General features: G+C 40.4%; 1 long non-coding RNA gene across 4 annotated transcripts in view; it reads left to right on the top strand.

The window, feature by feature from the left end:
- The window catches only part of LOC116997381, a 146,023-nt gene that overhangs the window by 104,347 nt on the left and 17,295 nt on the right, over positions 1-24,381 (top strand). For 3 of the 4 annotated variants that reach the window (XR_004418173.1, XR_004418175.1, XR_004418174.1), the window contains one exon: positions 8,734-9,028. This is a non-coding gene — a long non-coding RNA (uncharacterized LOC116997381). Of the gene's footprint in view, positions 1-7,784; positions 8,582-8,733; positions 9,029-24,381 lie in introns of those variants that run through there. The other variant, XR_004418176.2, reaches the window with a different exon arrangement.

Genomic DNA, 24,381 nt, shown 5'->3' with positions numbered 1-24,381 from the left:
GAGTATTAACTCAAAGCAATCACAAGACACCCATCCTTGCCTGCTGCTTCTTGAACTGCTGTATCCTCTTCTTTGCTTCTTGCTTTTCTATTTGAAGCTTTTTTTATTCTTTTTTTTTTTCCTTGATGAGGGAACAGCAGCCACCAAAAACATAAAGGGTGTCTCCTTTCCTAAAATAATAACTATTTGATGTGAGAAAACAAACACAGAGAGCACTTCTGTTCACACAGGATTTACTTTCAACAACTGTGCTCTTTCTACCCAAATGAAGACAGGTCGAGTGCTCTGTGAAGTACAGTACTGGAAAAGGAAGATGTGCACACGCTTGGAAAATGCTGAGCTGCTTGTGAAGCTGTAGACACTGCATGTTTATGACTTGGTTTTCTAAGCAATCTCCAGAGCTTGAACGGATTACAGTGATATTTTAACAAGGCTGCTGGCATCCATCACCAGCTTTCACTTCCTGAGAAAGCTGAAAGATGGAAGAATGTAATTATTTCCACATAAGCTAAGTGCTAGTGGCCGATTGTCACGAGAACTTTGATGCTTTAAACTTCTTCCTCCTCTGCAGGCAAACAGGTAAGTCTCAAGTGCTCGTTTTGCTGAGGGAGCAGGGGCTTGCAGGGCACTGGTGTCGAAGGGAAGTGTGTTTGATAGGGAGGCAAAATGTTTGTCTCTAGATTTGAAACATGCAGTATAGCACATTGTCATTTTCTGTCTGTCGGGTTACAAATCCATTTCCTAACAATAGCTATTATTTCTTTTCATAGCCATGAATCTCACTCCAAATTAAACCCTAACTTTTATACATTTAATACTATTGGAAGAGAATGTGTATATCAACCATCTGTGCATACTGAAATACCCATTTCTAAATCTCTTTCAGTCATCCTATAATTACTTGAGATTGTTTACTCTGGTTAAAATAATTTGATTTCATGTGAAAAATGAAATAATATGTATAGGATCGTACTTTCTAAAGATGATTTTTGTTGAACAGTTTTTCCCTGCAAACAGGGCTTCCTGAACTGAGATCTTTCGGCAGCTTGCTTTTCAGATGAGCTCTGCATCATTGTAGGAATACTGCGGTGAACAAGGGGTTTCCTATCTCGCAAGTGGGAATCTAACAGCATCAAAAATAGATTTTTCTTCCCTATTCACCCTTGAAAGAACATTTATTCTCTTTGAGTAATGGTACTGCTGTGCCTCTAGAGGTGAGGCTTCCTATCTGAAGACTTTTAACATAAAAGCCCTTATTACCATTTAAGGGGGGAAAAAAGACACTTTGACCATAAATAGATTTTGTCTTAATTAAGTTATTTGTGTCCTCTGAGAACATTTGCTACTTTATGTGTTATTAGTATTGAAGGGCAAAAATTTTACACAATTCTCTAAGATTTTTGTTTACAAGAATGACTATCAGAGAAGGAAGTATTCTGAGTTAAAAATAAATATTAATATTTCTTGTTTGCTTGTTTTAAAATATGGTTGTTTACAGAAAGAATTCATTTAAGCTCTGTTTCCAATCTGGCTATGATAATTGAAACAAATCCTGCTGGCAGACACAATTATAAATAAACTTCTAAGAATAATTAGAAGCGTAATTAAGAGAAGACTGAGTTATTATCACTTTCTCCTCCTTATAATAATTCTGCATAAAAATATGAGAAATGGCTCTCATTAAAATCTCACAGCAGAAAAATCCACAGAAGAGAGTGAGACATTAAAACAAAGCATTCAAGATGTGCAAATGCTGTGATTAATTAATTAATCAGAGACCAGCTCCAAGAAAAAGCCTGAAAGCAACTGGGATATTTAAGAAACAGATATATCATAAACAGTTAACATGTTCAGGTTCGTTTTGATTGATTTGTCTTGTTTTGCTTGGGGTTTTTTTGGTTTGGTTTTTTTTTTGTGTGTGTGTTTTTTGGTTTTTTATTAAGACGACATGCTCAGGGTGTCTTGTGGAACTCTTATTTGTGTATTTTGCTGATATCATTTAACTCAGTGTAATCCTTCTGAATACCAGGACCTTATTCATCAGTAAAACTCTCAAAATATCAATCAATGGAGTGACTATTTAGGAAGGACTTAAAGGACCCTGCAGAGGATTGCTGATGGAGATTTTGCCCCCACCAGCTAAGGTGCATTCTCTGTTAAACTTGAAAGACTTTCTGAGCTGTTCCAAGTGACTTCCACCAGAAGGATGCTTACAGAGACACCTCTGCTGGTGATGAAAAGAAAATCAAACTGGCTGCTGAAGCTTCTGTGAAGCAAAGAATGAACAGGCATTTGAGAGGTTTTACCAGACAGAATACTGGTATTCTGGAGATCAGCTGTATTCAGAATAGAAGTGCCAGCAGCTACTTCAATCTGGCTTCTGTCACATTCCTAAGGTGTATTTATTAAAAAACTGTGCAGTATCATGACAACACCCATACTGCACATTTTGGAGTACTGAATAATATTTAGGACTACTTTGGCTGCTATGAAACGTTAATTCTAGCAGCATCCTGTGTAGTAATAAAGAGATTTAGATGTGAATCATATAAATATTCAGGTTATGTTACTTTTCTTAATGCTTGGAAATTAACCCAGGAAGGGCAACCTCCACCTCTTTTGTTAAAGGGAAAAAAAAGTGAAAACCAAACAAAATTTAAATAAAGAGGAGAAAGGGAGAAAAGAATAAATAAAAGGAGGGAGGGAGAGAGAAATTTTTGTTCTGTGGTATTAAATAGTAATGTCATGTAATACACACCCAGGAGCTTAACAGAACTGTAGTAGGACTAATTTAGGCCATGTCTGTCTAATCCTTCATTAGCATACTATTATTTTTTTGCCCGGTGGGTATATTGCCTGTTGAGAAATAATGTGAATATTTATTCAGCAGTAATAACTGTTGCTGCTTGAGAGCTTTTTTGCTACGTGTGAACATGCTTATCTAGAAAAGAATTTCAGGCAGATGATCACCCTTGGGATTCAATGAATTCATGCATTGCATGTCCTATCTTACTACACAGCTCTACAGCAAGATTAGTGTTTTTCTAATGAGATTCCACTTTGAGCACAGACACTGCAAACACATCATCACCTCTCACAGCACAGTACTTGTCTTCTGGAGTGGTTCAACGTAAGCACAGAACAAGTCCATTTCAGCAGCTTTAGAGGGGCAAGGCTGCCTCTCTTTGGTGCAACAGGCTAAGCAGTTTCTGTCTGAGACTGGAGTAGTCTCCTAAGAACACAGTTCATTTGCCATAGAAATCAGGGAGCGTTTTTTACCTGTTTCAGAGTATTAGGATAAAACTCTCTATTTTGACATCTAACTTGTGTGCAATATCAATGACTTACCCCCACAAATACAACTTCTGTACATATTGCATGCACAAAATGGAAGCCTAAGTCAATATGTCAGTTTTTAAATGGGTTGAAAACAGGTTTTCTTTTTCTAAAGAAGAAAAGATACTTAATGAATATATTTTCTGCAATGAAAATGGATGTGCTACTAGCCAGGTAGTCATATTTTTTGTGCATGCATTTTTGATATAGCAGTATTGAGATGCTATTTTTAGAGCTAGGGTGATGTAAAGAAGCATTGCTATATTACTGGTACATAACAAATTTAAACTGAAGGTAACTCTGAAAAGAACAAAAATTAGTACTGCAATTGATTATACTCACTACACTGATGTAAACTAGGAGTGATTTCATTGAAATCAGTGAATATAAGATGTTTACTTTTCCATAAATGGAATACAAGACAGATCCACTAAAATGTATTTCAGACTAACTTATGAAAGAATGAACAAACCCAACAATTATCAAACACAAGCTGTAACCTTTCACCATTCTTTAGTCAGTTGGTAGTTAAGTTGTAGTAAAGCAGCATTTATTTAAAAAGAAAGAGAATAACAAATCTTAAATGTTTTTCATTTTACTGGCTTTACTTACCATTTACTTACCATATACTATTTTCTTGGTGCTGTAAGTTTTTGACAACTGTGTAGTCTGATTTGCATTGATGAAAAACAGAGAAGAAAGAGACACTTGCCATATAGAATATGGAAAATAATTACTACATTAATAATATATTTTAAATACATTAGAAATAGGGTTTGGGAATGCTAAATACTCTGTAGATAGATGGAACTTTGTGTACATCCTTTGTCATGCTTTGGATATTTTTTTTTCTTTGAATGAAAGTTTATTTCTTATGGTTAGATTTTTCAATTAATTGCTGATTACCTGGAAATACAGTCACCGAAGCTCAGACTTTCCTGCATGTATTATGGCATTTAAACTAAAAAGGCAAGAAATCAATTCAGTTGTTTGTGCTGTAATTGACTGAATAGCAAATGTGACACAGGATATTGAAAGGCTAAAATGAGAACCATGCCCAGAACACTTATTTGCAAATAATTTTCACAAGTTTTTAATCAAAATTTGGTTAATAATTTAATTATAACTCTTATTTAATATGTTAAATAATTTTCATTATCTGGGCACATCTTTGAGTTTCTATTAAAATTACTGTATCTTTTACATACAATGCTGCATTGAAAAAATAAATTCACTTCTCAAATCACAGATATTGGAAAAGATGTGACTTACAAGGAACAAAATGATGGTCTTCATGGTATTAAGCTGTGATTGTGATGAAGGCTAATGCTTTGGGAAGCAGGCTGTTTCATCTGCCTTCAGTGGCTGGACCATGCTGTGGCTGTGTCAGCTGGGGAGGTTTCCTGTGTCACTTGGTGCCTCTGCACTGTGCTAGGGAAGGCACCTGCTGCTGGCAGGCACTGCAGAAGTGGTCTGAGCACACAGAGAGCAAGGCTGGTGCACCTCTGCTTCCAGCCCTCTGCCCTTCCCTGCTCCTGACTTGCAGGGAGATCCCTGAGAGATTTTTCTGTTTCAAATTCTAAAATGTCTGACAGTCTGTGCCCCCATTCCCAAGTCGCCTCTGCTGTGCTCCAGGGTAGAGGAGAGTAATTGCCCAGCACAGCAAGGAGCCCACCCACCCTGACTGCCCTCTGTCCCTGCAGCACAGGCAGCCTCTCACTCCTCAGAAAGGCTCTGTTTCCCTGCCCTCAGCCACCACTTTGTGCTCACTGCAGCACTCACTTGCCTTTTTCAAATGTCATCTTTTACTCACCCTCACCTACACTCTGGACTAGAACATATTGACAGAAGTGTCTTTTTTCTTCCCATTTGTCTCCCTGGGGACTTTCTCTCACTATCAGATCCTGGCAGTAGAGTCTAAGATCAGAAACAGACTTCTGTCCAGCCTGGGCCATGGCTTGTTTCACATCCCTGTTATTTTGGTGCCCCAGGTCCTGTAGTAGGGGTCCTGTCTGCTCAGTGCTGCCAGGTTTTGATGGGACACCAGCTGTGCCATTCCCTCGGGGGATGAGGGATGACTTGTTCCTAGCTTGCTCTGGTCCTTCGGCTCACAGGACATCTATTTTCTCAAAGAGGATAATGCTACTATTGAAAGGAAATAAAGGTGAGAAGAGAAAAGGTACATAAAAATGGAATAGGAATAGAACATATGCATTAGTCAGACTTTTCAATGAATAATAAAAAGCATTTATATGAGATTAAATTCAAGTCTTGTGTAAGTGAAAAAGAGATACTGTACTTGCTTTCTGTAAGAGACTGAATTTTACCTAAGCAGCCTTGCACTTTCTAAAAAAAAAGGTTAAAAGTTGCACAAATGTTGACATTTCCAAACCTTCCTCTCCTAAATGTTTCAAATTATCAGATAGCTATTTCTTACACTCTAGTTTGCTTTCATTTTGACATCACCTGTTGTTGACTTCGTTTCTTTCTATGGTTGTTTTGTTTTATTGTTTTGCCCTTCAAACTGCCATTCTCCAAAACTTCTAATGATACTTTTTCCACTACAAAGAACTTCAACACTGTTTGGTATTCTGCCTTGTAAAAATAAAGTAAAAAACAAAGCATATTAAAATATTAACACTTTGTTGTCACACTTTTTAAAGATTGTACTGTTGGGGATAAAAACAGGCACCATCATGAATGTAAAGGAGTAATAGTGGAAAGATAAAAAAATAACTTATCATGCTGAAAGAAATCTTTCTTTACTATATGTTTGGTGAAATACATTCATGTAGACTTAATAATTCCCTTGCAAGAATTTGTGAAATCTCTCCACCTCTCTTTGTTCCCTTAGTCTAAATGTTCCCATATTTCTCTGGATGTTGTACTTGGGGGATAAGGAATTCCCAGTACATGCTCATATCAATAAACATATTGGATGAACTGAATATGTTCTGCAATCTGCTTCATACAACAGCTCTGCTAACTAGCTCTCATGGCTCTTCCTGAGCTCTGAATATATGTGAAGCATCTGGCTTTGTTAAGAAAATGAGGCTAAACTGTAGATCTTTCTTTATGAAGCATGAAAGCAGTGTGGTGCAGCTCAGTTACTGTCAGAAAAGTAATTCTCTTCCTTAAGATAACCTGTCCTTTTTCACAAAGACCTGGTGTTTGCCACTTAGATAAGGCATACTAGATAGAGGTTAGAGTTTTTCAAGAGGAGAATTAGATAACTCTGCCCTGTGACTGCAAGCTAAGGCAGTTCTCAGGGCCTTGTCCTTTGACTTATCCTATCACTGTAACAGAATAAAGAACTGATCTAGCTCAGATATTTGACAGTAATCATGTGTGAGCAGCTTGGTCAAGATCTAGTGCACTTACTGCCAGGTCACAGGGAGAGAAATCTTGAGGTCTTCTCATTTCTTACATCTTACCTGTGCAACAGAAAGACAGCTTAGTCAGTGCTGAACAAATGCCACGATCTGACTAAGGATTCATACACCACAAGGCAAATGTCCTCTTTTAGACACTGTGGTGTTTTGGGGTTTTGTGTTTTGTGGTTGTTTCAGATCTAGAGCCACAGAAGTCAGTGGAAGCCCTGCCACAAATTGCAGGGCTCTGCTCAGGGTCCATCCCCTTGGCATCCACCTTGCAGAAATCCTCTATGTTGCTCCTACGGGGCCATCAGTCGAGGCACTCCAGGAGAAACCCCTTTGAGCCAGCTCCAGTTACTCAGTTATCCCATCTCTTTTGTGGACCAAAACTGAATGGCCTCTTTGCTGCTTTGCTCTTCCATGGAACTTAAACGTTAAAAGTTAAAGCAATTATAAGGTCTTGTCAGAGACATCCCTTTTGCAGTATTAAAAACAGTGTCAAAGATGCCTAGGCATTTTCTCTGCATGGTGGTTCTGGTTTAGAGTGTATCCTTTCAGCCAGACAAGTGTCTGCTCTGCCTGAAGTTCAACATCACAAAGAGGTCAGGAATAAGCAATAATTAATGTTATTGCAGGGATAGAGCTTAACTGGCCCCATGTTCAACTGGAAACATGTTAGATTGGAGCAAATGACATGGAGCTGTGTTAGAGGAGGTTTAGAATTGGATGTTAGGAAGAAGTTTTTCACCCAGAGGGTGGTTGGGCATTGGAACAGGATCCACACAAGAGTGGTCACAGCATCAGGCTCACAGAGTTCAAGAAGCATCTGGACAAGATTCTCAGGCACATGGTGTGATTCTTGGGGATCTCCTGTTCAGGGCCAGGAGTTGGACTTTGATGATCCCGTGGGTCCCTTCCTATTCAGGATATTCCATGTTTCTGTGATAACCATGGGACTTGTCATTTCAACATCCTGCAGGTGATCTTTGCTTTTGAGAAGCTGCACCATCCTGATTCACCTACCCATTGACACAGCTGGTTGGGTTCCCTGTGGCCACCAGCCCTGCTGGCCCAGGGTCCCCGGCAGGGCAGCAGAGGGACATTGCTGCCAGTCTGAAGTTGGGCTGGGGAGCATCCCATCTCCTCCCTGCTGCACTACCCAGGGCTCCTGCCTTTTCCTTGCAAAGCCTCCCTGCAGGGCAGCTGAGGACATGTGGGTAGGGTAGGGTGATGATCCCGGGAGGAGGAGAGGCAGGACAGACCATGCCCTGTCCCTGCTGCTGCTGCTGAAGCTGCGCCGGAGCCGGAGCCGTCGATGTGGCTCCCCAGAGTTAGTTGCTCAGCAACCAGAATCAATTAATATGCTTTGCAGAAGTGCAGGGAAAGCCCGAGCTGCTGTCAGCGAGCAGGCAGGAGGCTGAGGGTGACTCAGGATCCCACTCCTGCTGACTCCCATTAGGTCCCACCCCATCCTCTCCAAACACTCCCTTAGCCACCGTTCTTTTCCCCTTTCTGCTTCCCTACGGTGCTTAACGTGCGTGCCCCCAAATTCTTCAGGCAAAGCACCTCGTTGCTCAAGAAGCTTCTTGCTTCAAGGCTTTTGCTTTTAGATCTGATTTGTATTTTTTTGGTTATTTGTCAGATTTTCTTCAACACTTTTCTAGAAATTCTAATATTTGCGTTCTTTGGGAAGGGAAAGGGATAGCTGGTGTTTTTGTCAGATGGTTTTAAAGATGCATCAGGATGAAAAAGATTGTTTGGTAGCTCACAGTTGAGCAGCAGCAATGAAATTGCATCATGTGTAAATTGGGAAAGTTTTTGCCTCTTCCTTTGTTACGAATGATCAGCACTGCATATATGAGACCAAAGAGGTAGTACTGATTGTTGTGAAACACCTAGATAATAGAGTAAAAGAGGGGGTGTTGTGGGATTTTTTTATCTTCTCCTTTTCAGTGTAGTAATTTCAGGGCTTTGGTAAGGTATTATTTTCTTTTTTTCTTTCTTTCTTTTATTTTCTTTGGAGTCCCTCTGATGACACCGCGAATCTGGGAATGAAGAACTTCTTAGAGCTGATTGGAAATGGCATTGCGGAGCTGAAACTTAACTGGAGGAAATATATCTCCTGAAGAAGAAAATATAATGCACTGTAAGGATCTGTCTTCTGGTGAAAAATTCAAGCCTAGAGAAAACTTGTCCGCTTTGTTAGTAAGAATGGGTTGGACAATTTTCTTCAATTCCAAAGGATATCTGAATGCCATGCTGAGCTTAATCTCTGCAGCATGCTCTGTGCTTCTCATCTCTTCCTGATGCACTGCATGGTAAGGCCTTTTTCCTTCCTTTTAATAATAACTATCTTTCTGATGTGGTGAGAGGTATAAAATAATAGCAATAGTGAAATGAAAATTGAAAAAATATACAAACGTAACAAAGGAATGTTTGCTTGCATGGTTGTTTTCAGGAGCAAGTGTCCTGATTACTGCAGCAGCTTTGTAAGATCATTTCTGTCTTTCTCCCTTGCTTTGTGACAGTGTGTATGTGCGTGTGTTTGTGCACACCTGTGCTGTCATTTGCATTTGGACTGGAACATCTACAGCTGTATTGCACATATTGCCATGATAAAGAGGATGTTTAGGAATTTGCTTTAACATTTCTCTCTCTTTTTCCCTTCCTCCCCTCCCTCCATTCCCCTTCTCCTGCCTCCTCCTTCTCTTGCTCTGTTTCTCTGGGTCATGGTTCTATACCTTCCCTGCACCTCAGTCGTGCACTGACCACTAGAAGGCAAAAATGGGATGTAAAAGAAATCCTGTATCAATGCAAGAATGGTCCCAAAATAGTTTTATTTTAATAAATGAAAGCTACAGAAAGGTTTTGAATGTCTGCCATACTGGCAGGTACAAAATATTTATTCTATTTTGTTTCCATGGGAAACAACTATCAAGTGCAGACTTGGATGCTGTGCTTTAGAACAGTGGGAGACAGATCTTGGTCAGAAAGCTGAAAAGAATCACTGTGAATTATTACCCAGGTCATAAAATAAACAAGTCCAGTATGGGATGTACTCACATCAAGTAATTTTTGCTATGTATTAGAGGAGCATTGAGAATTATTAGAAATCTCTTCAGTGGGCATTGCAAGATATTTTTTGTTAATAGCTGCAATGTGGTTTTGTCTCCCTGGATGAAAGGTGCTAGAGGAGTACAAGGAGCTGTAACTACCTGACTTACAAATACTTAAAGAAATTGTCAAGAAATTGCCAAGCAGATCAGGAATTGCACAATTAATAAACTGAGATGGAAGAACAGATTTCTTTTCCAGGAAGACTGGTTTATTTGGGTGTCTGTTTCAGAAATTAGGGTAGAACTGAAAGGTGATATAGAGGTGATGTGAAACATGTATTTTCTTATGCATCCTGGTTGATCACTGAGTTTGGAAAGTTGAGTGGTTCTTGAGTAAACTGTGGTAAGGGCCTGCCTCCACTCTGAAAGCAACCCCTTGGAAATCTGACTGCTTTCAATGGAGCTGGAAAAAGATCAGGAGCAGGTTTGTGTGGCAGCTGTCATAGACTGTACAGTTGGATACAGAGATGACAGGGTCCTGGCAGCAGGTTCTCAGGATGGGAAGGATAAATAAAGCCAAATCACAAAAGCCAGGGCATAGCAGAACTCATGAAAAAGAATCATAGCTTAAATAATATTCAAAAGATGTAATTTTGTGGTAGTTCCCAATAAATCTCTTCCTTGTATGATGGAGGACTCCATGAGACAGTTTTTAAAGAGCAAATGGTAAAGCAACTTCTTCAAATCACTGCAGCAGGAGAAAGCACAGATGAAAAAACACATTGTAGTGTGACAGTATTTCAACAGGGTTCAGAGGAGTCAGCCTTGATTTTAGGAGTAAAGGTTCAAAAAACATATACCTGTGCATTGAAGCAGAATTTTTGTGTGTTTTGCTATCTAAAATGTGTGACTAGTGTAAGAACCAATAAGCAAAACTGAGGAAGAACACAGCCCATAAATGTCATCTTCAGTTCAGAAAGAATCTCTCTGTGTGAACGAGGACTACATCCTAAATTTAAGTTGCCCATTGCAAACCTCTCCTCACATCAGCAGTTCTATGTCAATCAGTGGAACTACTTGCATGAATGTTATTGTTTAACCCCAGCTGGAAATTAAACACTGCAGGGCTGCTTGCTCACTCCTCCCTGGTGGGATAGGAGAGAGAACCAGAAAAGCAAAAGTGAGAAAACTCATGGGTGAGACAAAGACTCTTGAGTAGGTAAAGCAAAAACCACACACACTCAAACAAAGCAAAACAAGGAATTCATTCACCACTTCCTATGGGCAGGCAGGTGTTCAGTCATCTCTGGGAGAGCCAAGCTCTATTGTGTGCAATGGTTACTTGGGAAGACAAATGCCATAATTTTGAACATTCCTTCTCCTCTTTTCCTTTATCTTTACACTGTTTTACATATTTTATGTGACACCATATACAGAATATCCCTTGGGTCAGTTGGGGTCATCTGTACCAGCTGTGTTCCCTTCCTTGTGCAGCCCCAGCCCAGCCTCTGCTGGGGTGGCATGAGAGGCACCAAAGGCCTTGGCACTGTGGAAGCTCTGCCCAGCAAGAGCTGAAGCATCTCTGTATTGTGAATATGTTTCTAGCACCAAACATAGCCTCATACTAATTACTAGAAATAAAATTTACTCTCTTCCAGCTAAACCCAGCACATTCTCTATTGCTTATTCTACACCATTTACATCATGCTCAGGTACCACACTATCCAATTCATCCTCACTAACCAACCTCCCCTTGCCATCTTTATATATAACATGCAGATATCACTCCCTTAGTCTATGGACCATCCTTGTAAAATACCCAGAAATGTCCACAAAATCTCTATTGAGTTCATTTAATCCGTGACTTTGGGCTCCATCTCTTACAGTGGTCACTCAGAATGGGAGAGGTCAAAACTAGCACAGTGAGTAAGAATTACTCATGTGAATAAATTCTAAAATGTTTTATAAGACCAGGCTCTTTGATCGTCATGGAAACAGATTTATTAGGCTTCAGGCAAAATTTGGATTTCCCTTCTAAACAAAATCATTTTTCTTTTTACCTATGCAAATCTTTTGCCTTGTAATTAGAGCAAGAAAAATAGGTTAATTACATTCTTAAAGATCATGCAACTGTACAGGTACATTGTTAGAGAAAAATTATCAGAGTATGCAAAAATTTGCCTTTATTAGTGGCCTCCAAATCGAAACAAAGTGTATTCTTATTGGAAACATTCATTGCCTTATTATTTTTCTGACAGTATTAGCATTTCTTCTTGGTATTGTCAATATTTCCAGTAACCCATCCTGGGTTCATTTGAAACATCACTGATATTACAAATACTCACTATTATTAGGTTCAAGGACACTTACCCAGCTTTTTATTGCATTAAATATGTTCATTTTTTAAGTTAATAAATGATGTTTATCTCTTTAGTTGATCCAGGAAGATTTATCTTTACAGTATAGAAACACAATATGAAATCATAATTCTCGTAAACTTCCTACAGAATATAGATATATATTGAAATAGGAAGGATAAAATCATCTGGGTTTTATTTCTCTGTGCAATTTTGCATGCTTATAAATGTCTATATTATTAGGATATATATTACATAACAAGCAATATTTAATTAATTGTCATTTGCAAAGAACAGTTCTTTTTTGCATAGGACTTTTATTCCACAAGGTTATGCATTATGATAGAAAGAAAAATATTGTGAAAAACAAGCATAGAAGCTTAATATGTATCAGTACACTAATTCAGTATTAGGTTCATTTGTTTATTTTATCCTTGTAATATACATAGTGAGAATAGTGGATTCTTTTCTAAAGAGTGTGTTGATTTGAGAGAGAAGGTTTACATGATACAGGGTGTTCATTGTCTTTAGTATACATTACTGCCCATGATTTGCTGTGACTTAAGCACTTTAGTGACATTTTAAATAATTTTAAAACTTTAAAACAACAGCTGCATTTGATTTTCTCTGTCAATTCTAAAGCAAGTAAAATGAGTAATTTTGTTTTCTTTTAAGATACTTATAGTAAAGGTTTGATGCTGAGAACACCTGTCTTTCACTTCAGTCCACTGAACTATTTTTTAAATACAGTAATTTCACGAATACAAGCCACACCAATTTGACTAAGATTTTGCTCCTAAACCGGAAATGCGGCTAATAATCAGGAGCGGCTAATACAACCTCAGAAGTGCCTGCCAGAGTGCTGAGCCGAGCAGCTGCAAAGTCGGCATTTTGCGATTGTTACAAATCGCTACTTTGTTGCACTGCGGGTGGAGCCTGGCTCCCTGTAGGCAGCACAGGGGGCGGGGAGAGAGGCGGGAGAGCTCTCTTTCCTCCTCTGCCACAGCCCAGGGGAGAGACGGGGGGGCCCGGCGCCGCCATTGCCGCGGCCCAGGGAGGAGAGGGGGGACCCGGGCCGCCCCTACCGCGGCCCGGGGAGGGGGGGGGAAGCCCGCGCCGCCATTGCTGCGGCTCGGGGAGCCGACAGGAGCCCCACACAAGCCATTGCCGCGGCTCGGGGAGCCGATGGGGTGCTTTGTCCCCGCCCGCCGCCGCCGCGGCAGGAGCGGGGAAACTCCGTCCCTGCCCGCCGCCGGCGCCACGGGCGCGGGAAAGCTCCGTCCCCGCCCGCCGCCGCTGCCGTAGGAGCGGGGGAAGCTCCGTCCCTGCCTGCCACGGCGGGGCAGCGCCGACCCGGGGTGACCGAGCCCAGTGGCAGCGGCGGCCGGCCCCGAGCGGCAGCACCGTGCTGGACCACCTGGCCCCATCAGCGGCCCCTAGCGGGCCGAGCCTGCACAGCCTTAGCTCAGCCAGTAAACCCCGCCCTCCCGTGGTTCTGTTACTAATTGCACGCGGGTCCTCGCTGCGAACGACAAAGCGGCTTATATTCGGGTGTGGCTTATCTATGGACAAAAACCGAAATATTTGCCAACACCCAGAGATGCGGCTTATAGTCAGTGCGGCTTGTATTCGTGAATTTACTGTAAACAGTATGAATTAAAGCTTGAACCGTCTGCCTTGTCAGAGAAGTTATACTGAGCAGAGGAAATATTTTCCACACCTGCAGTAACTATTTCCAGTCAAGAAAAATGTGGCACATAATCAGTCCCTGTATTCAGAATATCTTGAGCTGTCTTGATCCAAGATCCAGCAGAAACCTGATTTTTGAAAGGCCTGCAAAAAACCCAAAACAAATTCCAAATGAAACTTGAAGTTTTTTCATTTAAGTGTAAATGTCCATAGAAAGAATGTTTCTTGTTAATTCATTTCTATAGATCAGCATCTGTGTTTTACATAAACCAGGAAAAAAAATGAGAAGTTCTAAAAAACAATATGTTTGAAATACTGATGTCAAAATGCCACAAGATTTCATTTTGACATTTTTAATCAGACTTCAATTTGTTACAAGAAATTGTACTGATATCTGTTTATCTGTTTTTCTCAGTGAAATTTTGCAACATCTTTTTTTTTGGTTTCAGAGGAAAGGGTTTTGTTGTGAATTTTTTCACTGGATCTTTTATAGCTGTCCCAATATTTATTGGCTCTCACAAGTCATTCCTTTAACTAGAAGCTTTCTGAAGGGTTCTCTTTAGCACTACATATTGCCTAGTCCCATATTGCTGATACTGAGCAGCAGTTCTCACCAGGTCTATGGTAGAACATACTCTCTGATGGCAATTCCCTCCTATAATTCTTCTTGCGTCCTCAATAAAAAGCAGGCCTCTATTTTTCTGAGTTTTACAGATACCAGAAGTAGTACTTTTTACTACAAAAGCCTTCCAGAGACCCTCAAAAGGCATGCAGGAAGGAGTAGAATTAATCGAGTATTAATATCCTTATTAAATAGATAAGGAACTGAGCAACAAAGAAAGTGCCCAAAGCTATACTGGCAAGGGAAGAGTTCGGAACTGAACCCAAATGTCCTTATTCTCAGTTCACCACTGTCCCTGCAAGGTTGGTCTTCATTTCGTTCATTTCTTTGCTTAACGACTTATATTAGGACTTTAAATTTAATACTAGCTGAAGCATCAAATGTGAAAGGGAATTACTGATGCATACTTCCTTTCCAGTCTGACACAGTTGTCCTAAAAATTCCTTTTTCTCTCCTGAGCCATTCTGTTTGAATGTAACCATTAATTATGCAATTGCTTTGCTACGCAGGGGAAATAGATCCTATATTAAACAGAAAGTCACTAAATATAAATATCCTAAACATGCCATACAGGTTCTGGGGGATGTACATATGCACCTGTTTATGCTGTCAGGGTTTAGGAAGAGCTGTGGGGCTATGCAGTGGTTTTGAAGGCTTTTGGTAAATTAATCAAATTTCAACACAGAAAAAAGTCCAATTAAAACATAAAAAGACTGATGATTTGCTGTCTAGAATTCACACAGGTCATTATGAATCCAGCAGCTGTGGGGAAAAGAGGTGAAAGAGAATATGATACCTAACAGTCATTATTAACCCTGGTATGCCTCCTCTGTCCAAGATAATCTTTCAGTTTTGTATCCTCTTTATGAGAAATGAAAAGATGGTTTATATGGAAAATACTTAGCAGTTAAAATTACATCTCAAGTTGGGGGAAAAAAATCTGACTTGTCATCTTAATACAAACTCAGAAAATTTTTTTACATGTCAAGAAGGAAAAATAGCTTTTTGCAAATATGCCAGAGTTTTGGAATTAGTTCTGCAGAAGAACATCCTAGAAGCTTAACTAGTATCTGCCTCACATCAGTCTATTAGTGCAGCTCCAGGTGTTACATGCCTCTGGATGCTGACAAGTACAGCACTTGCCCAATTACCCAGTGACATATTAATGTAGAAGAATATGAAAGTCTGATTTTAAAAAGTACTTTACTGGAAATCTCATCTCACTTTGGTTTTATTCCTGCAAAATCTTAAGAAGAGAACTTAAAATGGACCCTACTGCACCAAATATAATCTTTTATTTTTTCTGAAATGAAATTTTTACTGGCTTATAATGGAAAAATATTAGAAAGGAATGCTTTTGTCAATACCTACTCCATTGTAGTAAGGAATTACATAACTTGCTTCAAAACAATCTCCAGTGCACAGAGCTCAGCAGCCGGGCAGATCACCTGCACTTGAATTTCATCCACAGTGATGCTGCAGAGGGTCATCTTCAGCCTGCCTCAGCCTGCTAAACTACACCTAATGTGTTCTGCAAGTATCATAAAAGAAGTTCTGGAAGTCTTTTCTAGCTAAGCTGGCATTTTTTTCCATGGAACCTTGGATATTAGAATACATAAAGGTGTTTAAGTTCAAGCACATGCTTAAGGACTTAACATATCATGTGGCCCCTACTTATTTTTTAAGCCAGAGGGAGTAAGGTATCCAAATACCTTTGAGGATCTGACCATGGGATTTATAATATAATACTTGTATATTTTCCACAACATTAGGAGTCTGGAAAGTACATCTAATTATTGTAGTTGGATAATTACTGACCTTTCACAGCTAAAGTGGTTTTTATTTGTCTAAGAAATATTGGAGAACAACCGAAGTCCATCAACATAATGAAAAATAAATAATGAATTTCATTAATTGTAAGGACCTCAGTGGATATGAATGCAGTCCATAGTCTTAACTTCTGAATTCTGAAAAGTTGTGATTTATCATTGCATGCATATGTCTTTAGATACTGAAAAGCAACACTTTTTCCTCCATGTGAAACAGTGATACATTTAGGACTTTATTTTGACACATCCCAACTTAGCAATACTGTCTGCAAAGTGAGATTTTACTGAACTGTGCTAAGAATACCAGAAACTTTCCTTTAAGAAAGACAAGCCTAATATTTGAAAACAAAAGCATGTAACTTTTGGAATGGCAAAGCTGATGACAAGACTGTCTAAAAGCTATGTGTTGGAATTCCTTTATTTAAGTTGCATCTAAACAAAACTCTGGGTAAAAGGTTTTTTGTTTGGGTTCTCACAGTAAATGTAGCTTTTCACTGAATATAGAAGTACTACAAAATATTTAATGGGAGAAGGTAGGATTTCATAAAGGCTTTTAAAGAACTCTTGAACGTGGCTCTTAATGGATGACCACAATGGGCCTTAGGATAGTTTTGTTTCTGTGCTGCTGAACACAGTACTTGTCCTCTATATGTATTAATGAAAGCCAGAAAACAAACCTTTCTAAAAGGAAGATTTTCAGTAATGTCATACCCATTTGGCTTGGGCGACCTCATTCCATAGCAAATGGAATGTTGCACCAAAATGCTCTGAAGCCTGGCACAGCTGGATGAGTTCTGAAAACTCTGCTGTGGATATGTATGACAATCTACACTGTACCTGCTCCTCTGGAGCCATTCTGAGGTATTGTTGGCTCAGGTACTGGCATCTTTGACATAATGTTGTGTTCAGCATGTTTTAATTGTCATTTCACTGGGAACACCCTGTGTAACGTGAGGTACCTCATTGCATGGTTTTAGTATCATGAGCACTTCAGAGGGGATTGAGGAAGGGCTGGTCTATTACTTCTGCTCCTAATTGTTATACCACAAATTCTGCATCTCTTCATGTGCTTTCAAAAGGAATTTTATAGGATCACTGTTGTCTTTCAGTCTAGTTGTTAGCCCCACCCTGAAAACCATGCAATGGATGTTTTACTGCTGAGAGGTCCTGAGTCCTGCTCCGTTCCTCACTGAATTTTAGTAAACTAGTAAAATACCACAAATCACATCTGCAATGTTTCAAAAGAGAAGGTACATCAAAAGCATCACGAAACCCCCCAAAAATCCATAGGTAAACTATGTGTAATGGTACAGAGAGAATCCTACAATGGTTTTGCTGAATCTATCTCCAAATCCATTTGTGACCTCTCATCTGGATTTGAGCAGATACTATGAGTACATGAAGAAAGCACACCAAATGGGCATCACAGGGATTTTAATGTCAGGAACAACATTCCTTCCCTCACAAACTCTTCCTACCCACTGCCCTTTGCTACAGCCTCATCCAGAGGTGCAGCATCTCCCTGCAGAAGCTGTGTGTGAAGAGAGAAAAAGGAGAAAAGGAGAAAAAACCTTTCTGAGTGTCTCCAGGTTAAGCATGTGAATAGCACTGTATGAATATGATGCAAACAGACAGGATCAATAAGCAATTTCCTTCATAAAACAGAGACCTTCAGTTAAAGCCAGTTAAAAAATTTTACCAAGTTACAGCACGTGAAGAATGTGGCATCCTCTCCTCCTTGCCCACATCTCTAGCAGATGCTTGTACAGATTCATCTTCCCTTGATCCTGTTGGTGTCTATCCCAGCCCATGAGGCCATACACAGTTAAACCCCATGACAGTGCATCTGGTACACTGCATGTGGGTATAAACCAAGATTCTCATCCCTTCAGTGCATAAATGCACATGTCCCTCCTGTGAGGGGTCACACCTGTGAGACCACACCTTGTCCTGCCTCACCAGGGACCTGCTCTCCCAGTCCCCCATGGCTTACAGACAGCTCCTCAGTCCTCAGTAATACTGCTAAAACCAGATTTCTCATCTGTATAAATGATGTGTGCACAAATCATGTCTCTCATGTAATTAATAAAACCAGCCAGCATGGCCTCATGGGCCATAGCCATGTGCCACTTTGTCTCCGGGTCTATGAGCTCTGTCAGTGATCTTTTGGGCCATATCCATCTCATAACCTCCCTGCTCCTCAATGCAAAGCCCAAGCTCTCTGCTCAGAATTCAGTTTCCACTCATATGATGACTGTTACTCTTCTATAAAATGATTCCACTGAGATGAGCTGAGATGCTCTGGGTAGCTTTTTGTGTAGGGAAATCACAACCAGGTAGGACTTTTCCACTTCAGCTGCTCGGTTTGCTTTAGGCTTTGGGTGTGAAATGCAGTACTTTGCACATGAACACACTGTGTCCTCAGTGCCAGGGTGAGTGCTACCATCCCACTTGTGATTGTCACAGCTGGTGTGAACAGGAGCCAAGATAGAGCACTTAAGGAAGTCCCCACAGCCCCAGTTCCCCACAAGCACAAGAGGTTGGGCCAAAGCTACTATCTGCTTCACACTTCTTTTTCTCCTGGTCTGGAAGTATCAAGTCTCATCCTCTTTGCTTTTACAAGATGTAAAGATGCTGATCCTCCTGGAAATCAGGTTACCATCACTGTGGGAGACAGCTTCCAGATCTGTTTGTCAGGGCTACTGAACCTTGCTTGTGTGTCCCAAGGTGAGGATTAATCTGTTAATGTTTGTAAAAAGCTATGTAAATGATCTGCATCATGCTGACAGGTCAAGTACTGCATTGCTCACTGGCTGCTCTTCCTGACAGCTTAAGATACATGCCAAACAATGCCTTCTCTTTCAGGCTGTGTTCACTGATGTATTTTGACTGGCTTAACCCTCTCAGGATTTAGACTTACTGCTTCTAGCCTACTGATTGGATGATAAAGCAAAAATATGCAAAGCCAGTGCTTTTCACATAACCTAGAATTCAATACAGACATTGATTTATGCTTGTACAGGACCATGGACTCAAAGAAAACCTCTTGGATCTATTACAGTACATGTGCAGTTCAGGTCCTGAAGGACAGCTGGGAAGCAGTGAGGGCAGGCAGAGCTGGGAGCTGTCCTTGGCTGTGGGCAGGAGGCAGCAGCAGGAGCTGCTTTAGTGAGCCACTGGCAGGATTTGGCCCTGCTGCACCTGCAGGAGCTGCAGAAGCTCAGAAGAGCTGCAAAGCTCAGCACAAGATCATCTCAGGATGCGAATCCTACCAAGAGGAGGGTGTGCTTGAAATTCGGGAACCTTTTTGTTCTGTGCTTATCACATAGATTGCAGCTAATATCAGTTATTGAGATCAGGGTCTGACAGGGGTAGATATTGAAGAAATGATAAGAGAAACAGCCTCTTCTAGAGAATTCAATTCTAAGTGAATGCAAGTCCCATAAATAATTCTGCAAGCACATAGAATGCCAAAAAGATAGTAACTATTTTCACTGTCTGCTCGACTACAAACTTGGTCCCAGCTGTCAGAATTACATGTGGATCTTTATGTTGAGTTTTGCTATTAATGATTAATACATTCATTATCTTTAAAGCCTTTTGCAGAGGATCACTTGCCACTGATCTTTATTGATGTCTCTCTGGTTGTAACTGTACTTTTCCTCAACTACCTAAGCTAGAAAGCCATGCTGCAGCATCATGCAGGGGCTGTTCTTATAAGCTGTTACTAAACAAGAGTAGATCAATAAAAGAATGGGACTTTCTGTGAATCTTCATGGTTGCATGGTGTTCTTTGAGGTTACTGGAACTGATAAATTACTGACTGGCTCATTTTCAGGGACTAACACAGGGCTGTAGAGTCTATATATATATGCTAGCCATTTGAGTGACTTGGTTACTACAAAGTGTATTTTGTTTCTCTCACTGTTGCTCATCTGGGCAACTTTTGATTTCAAAGCCTAGTCCAGTACCTGCTGGTCAGTGAGAATTGTGCCACTGATTTCTTCCACAACTGGATCAAATCACCGCCTTGTTCCATCTTCACCACTGGTACAAGTTGCTGTGGTAGAAAATACAAATATACCTTGGCTTTGCACTTTGTTTCTTTATCTGAAACTTATCTTCCATGACTTTCCTCTTTCAGATATTTATCTGCCATATACTTGGGGCTTCAGCAAATGTTCAGGGCATATCTGTGTGTCTCTGCACAATGCCTTTGCACACACATCTGCACAATGCCTTGTGCACACACATCTCCACTGGTTGAGAATTGCTGCTCCACGGCTGGGTATCTCCACGATTTCGCACACTTCTTGTTTTGTTTCTCTCAAGCAGCCTGCTTGTCTGCCACAAAACTGCATGAGAATGATTGATAATGAAAGGAGCTGATTTCTTCTTTCTCCTTGTAAAGTGACATCACAAGTCCATTTTAGATCTTTGTTTACCCTTGCACTAAACGATGTGTGTAAGTGTACCCAGCTGGCATTGATCTAGCTGGATTGAGCAACAGGCAGGGGAGGGTTGGTGCATGTAAAGGGTGTAGGAGGACTGTGGCTGTGGTTTCAGGTACCTGTTCCTCATGGGGATGCAGGCCTTTTATTGTCTAGGAGACATCTGCTCCCACCTGGCTAGGTGGTAGCTACCTTGGGCACAGCTATGAGACCAGCAGTCCTGTCACTGTAGCAGAGAAACAGCTGATGTCAATTATAAATGACTGCAAGTTGGAAAAGTCGGAGCAGGATGCATGTATAAGCCTTGTTTGGGAAGTTTTATATATCTTGTTTACTGTGCTGTTAAAAAAAGGGGGTAGAATGTTAAAAAAAGCAATGAAGACCAATCATCTGTAAGCTTTCCTTTGATGCAATGCCTAGTTATAGTCTAGTGTTTACAGTTTTGACAGCAAAATGACACAAGAAAAAAAATCAAAATTAGCATTTACAAGAAGTCAGGAATGAGAAAACAGAAGGAAGGCAGCAGAGATTTGTGTGCTAACAGAGGGATTATGCCTTTCAAGAAAAGGCAATGTGCCATCTATAAAGCACAGGCATTTTTGCAAATCCCTGTTTTCCTGCTTGGCAATTACCACCTGGCAGCAGTGAGGAAGAGGCAGCCCATACACTGCTTTGACAAGATGGCAATCATGTACTTTAATAAAATGTTTAGTACCTCTGCACAGCATTGTCCTGGCAGCACATGACTGGGGAGGGAGTGTTAATATGAAGAGAAGACAAAGACACAGTATCCCAGAGCCAGAATTGCTCATGCTGACCAACTTCCCAACTGCAAAGGGTGTCCCTGTGTTCATGAAGGTGACCTTAGGAGCACAGAGGCCCTGACTCCTCAGTCCCCACATGGTGCTCTGGCCACTCAAACATCCTTCCTGTGAGAGTCAAGAGCATCCACCAAAACTGTAATTGCATGTGCAGTGTAGACGAGTTTGTTCTTAACTGGTTGTGCAGTGTACAGAAGGTGGCACATGCTGGTTAAGCATGGTGTACATGCAGGTACCTATGAGAAAGGTATTCTGCTCTTAAGTATTTGCAAATATCTGCATGTTGTGAAGCGCTGTGAATTTGTAAGTCATGCACATTTTCTCCTCAGTACTGTTTACTTTAGCCCCAGGGACAATGCAGAGTGTAGCTGTGACCAGAATGGATGACTTCATAAGAGGAGGGAACTTACCCAGCCTCACTGACAGATTTTTATGAAGGGTTTCCCAAAGCCAGCCTGCAGCAGCACATCACTACAGATACGCTTCTGACATTTGTAGTTCAAGAAGCAGCGGTACTAAAAGTAAAACACTGCCAGTGGGTTTCCATAAAGAGCCTGATTCTTGGATTATTTGTGGGGGTTTCAGTGTAGCTATGAGCTGTATGACCCCAAGCTTTCTCTTGGAAGGACTCGACCAGCCTGCATCTGTCTTCCTGTCCACCCTGCCAAACAGTGCTGCAAGCTCCAGGGAAGCAAGGACTGGAGAAAGGAATTGAAATTTGGGAGCAACTGGAAGAAAGAGACACATGAACTCAAGAAAAAAGACTCAGGAGTCCTTTGAATTTTTGCTTTCAGAAATAAGCAAAAAAATTCTCCTGACAAAACCTTAGCTTCCTAAAAAATTGACAAAGTTAATTTATTATCCATAAAATAGATTATCCTTTTGCAAAAATACCTGGAGTCTTTCTTATCAATGCAGAATATATTACCCAATATTTCTATGGCTTCTGCCATAGGTCCTAGCCTGATTACAAGCATGAAATGTAGGTAAGTGTAATTATGATACAGGCAGATTTATGTGTCCCCAGGCAGGTTTTAAAATAACAACAAGAGTATAATATTGGATCTGTGGAAAGAAAATGTCCATTATTAAAATCAGTCCACAAGCTAGTACTGTGAAAAGCTTTCTTCTTCAATACAGCTGTCAGCCCTGCTGAGATTTTAAATTGGAGTTTGTCTAGTGTAACTCTCACTTTCTATTTAAAAAGCAAAGCCAGAAACATTAAACTTTTGTCTCGGGTTTTTAAAGTACAGGAAAGCTAATATAATTGCTGCACTAATGTAGAGTTATGAGCTTTTAGGCTTCTTAGTTTTTGGCAAAGAAGGGTTGCATCTCTTGATTCATGGAATAAGATATTTCCCAGTATAAATTTGCCATACTCTTTCTCTTCAGAAAAAAATCTGCATCCCTTCCTCTCCTCTGGACCATTTGGCATGGCTCTCTGGTTTGTAACTGCCTGTGCTTCACTCCAGAGCTGGCTGCACTTCAGTCACCAGTCACTGGGCAGTTTCTGTGTGAATTATTGGAGTGTGCTTGACATCTGGAGTTCTAAGGAAATGAGAAGAATGGTTCAAACCTCAGACAGCAGCTTGAGAGCCAGGTCTGTGGTCTGGCTGAGGCAATGTCCGTGCCAAACTCAACAGAAAAAGTCACTGGGTGACAAAAGCTGTCTCCCCTTGGACCTGTGGCATGCACAACATGGCTCTTGGAGTCAGCTTAAAAAAGAGTGGTTTAGAGGGTGACACAAAATCCCTGCAAGGAGCACAAGGACTGAATATGACACCTGTGTCTGTGAGGTTTGGGTGGAGCTAATGGCTGATAGGACAAGAAAAGTAGGATTTAGGTTGAGTTCTTAAGGTAGACAGGCTTGTGTGAAAGCAATTAACCAGCTGTGAATTCTTTGGAGGAAAATTACTTTAAACAAGATGAAATCTTTGGAAGGTTGTTTTAGTATCTGGAGGAAATATAGAGGAATTTTGTTTAAGGATGTTCTTGTGAGTTGTGTTATTTTCATTCACCATTGGCATTGATTAACTCTGGATTGGCAGGACAGTCAATAATTGTCATTATTAAGGCTTTATTCATCTTTCACAAAGCAGTCTGTACAATAACAAAAAGAAACCTGCACATTTCATTTGGTGCTTTTTTGTGCCCTTCCTTGGAGTGTCTAGAGCCACAGATCAATTGCTAGTGTTTAGTGACCTTCTGCCCAAGAGTGTAGGGCCTGTGGGTGGGTCCTCTTCTATGGCTGGCACTCGTGCAGTGCATAATCTAGGATGACACTGACCCTTTCAGTCTTACAGGAATAATATTCTCAGCACGATGAATTGTTCTTGAGAGTTTTCTCCAGTGTACTGTGTTACATGCCCAAACATTTTTTTTTCATCTTGAGCATATGTCCAACATTTTCTCTCTGCTCTCTTTGTTGCATAGGTTTGATTGTAGCCAACAGCAAAGGTCAAAAGACATTTTACTGTTTCTATTTCTATGTTTCTGTTAAGCTGATTTAAATTGTTGGTACTGCAAAGTGACTTCTTAAAAAGCTTATGCTGCAACTCTTCAACCAGTATAAACTGAAGATGAGCTGCATCAGTTCAAACCAGAGGGTGCAGAGACAAAATGTGGTTCAAAGAACAGGGTACTGATTTGGAAACTGAGAAAAAGGGTTGGTTCTCTGGAGCAGTAGGCAGCTTCATGAATTTAGATAAAATTAGATAAAATCTTCCTCTGCCTCAAATTTTCTGGATGGGTGGTAGAGTGACAATGTATTCTTAAAGTGCTTTGCACATTCAATTTTTCAGTCATGTAGTCTTTTTCCTTTCACATCTAACATTTATCCTTATGAA

The sequence above is a fragment of the Catharus ustulatus genome, chromosome 6 (assembly GCF_009819885.2).
Source record: "Catharus ustulatus isolate bCatUst1 chromosome 6, bCatUst1.pri.v2, whole genome shotgun sequence".
Lineage (NCBI taxonomy): Eukaryota > Metazoa > Chordata > Aves > Passeriformes > Turdidae > Catharus > Catharus ustulatus.
Note: the sequence above shows the minus strand (reverse complement) of the source record. Positions and strands in the feature narration are given on the sequence as shown.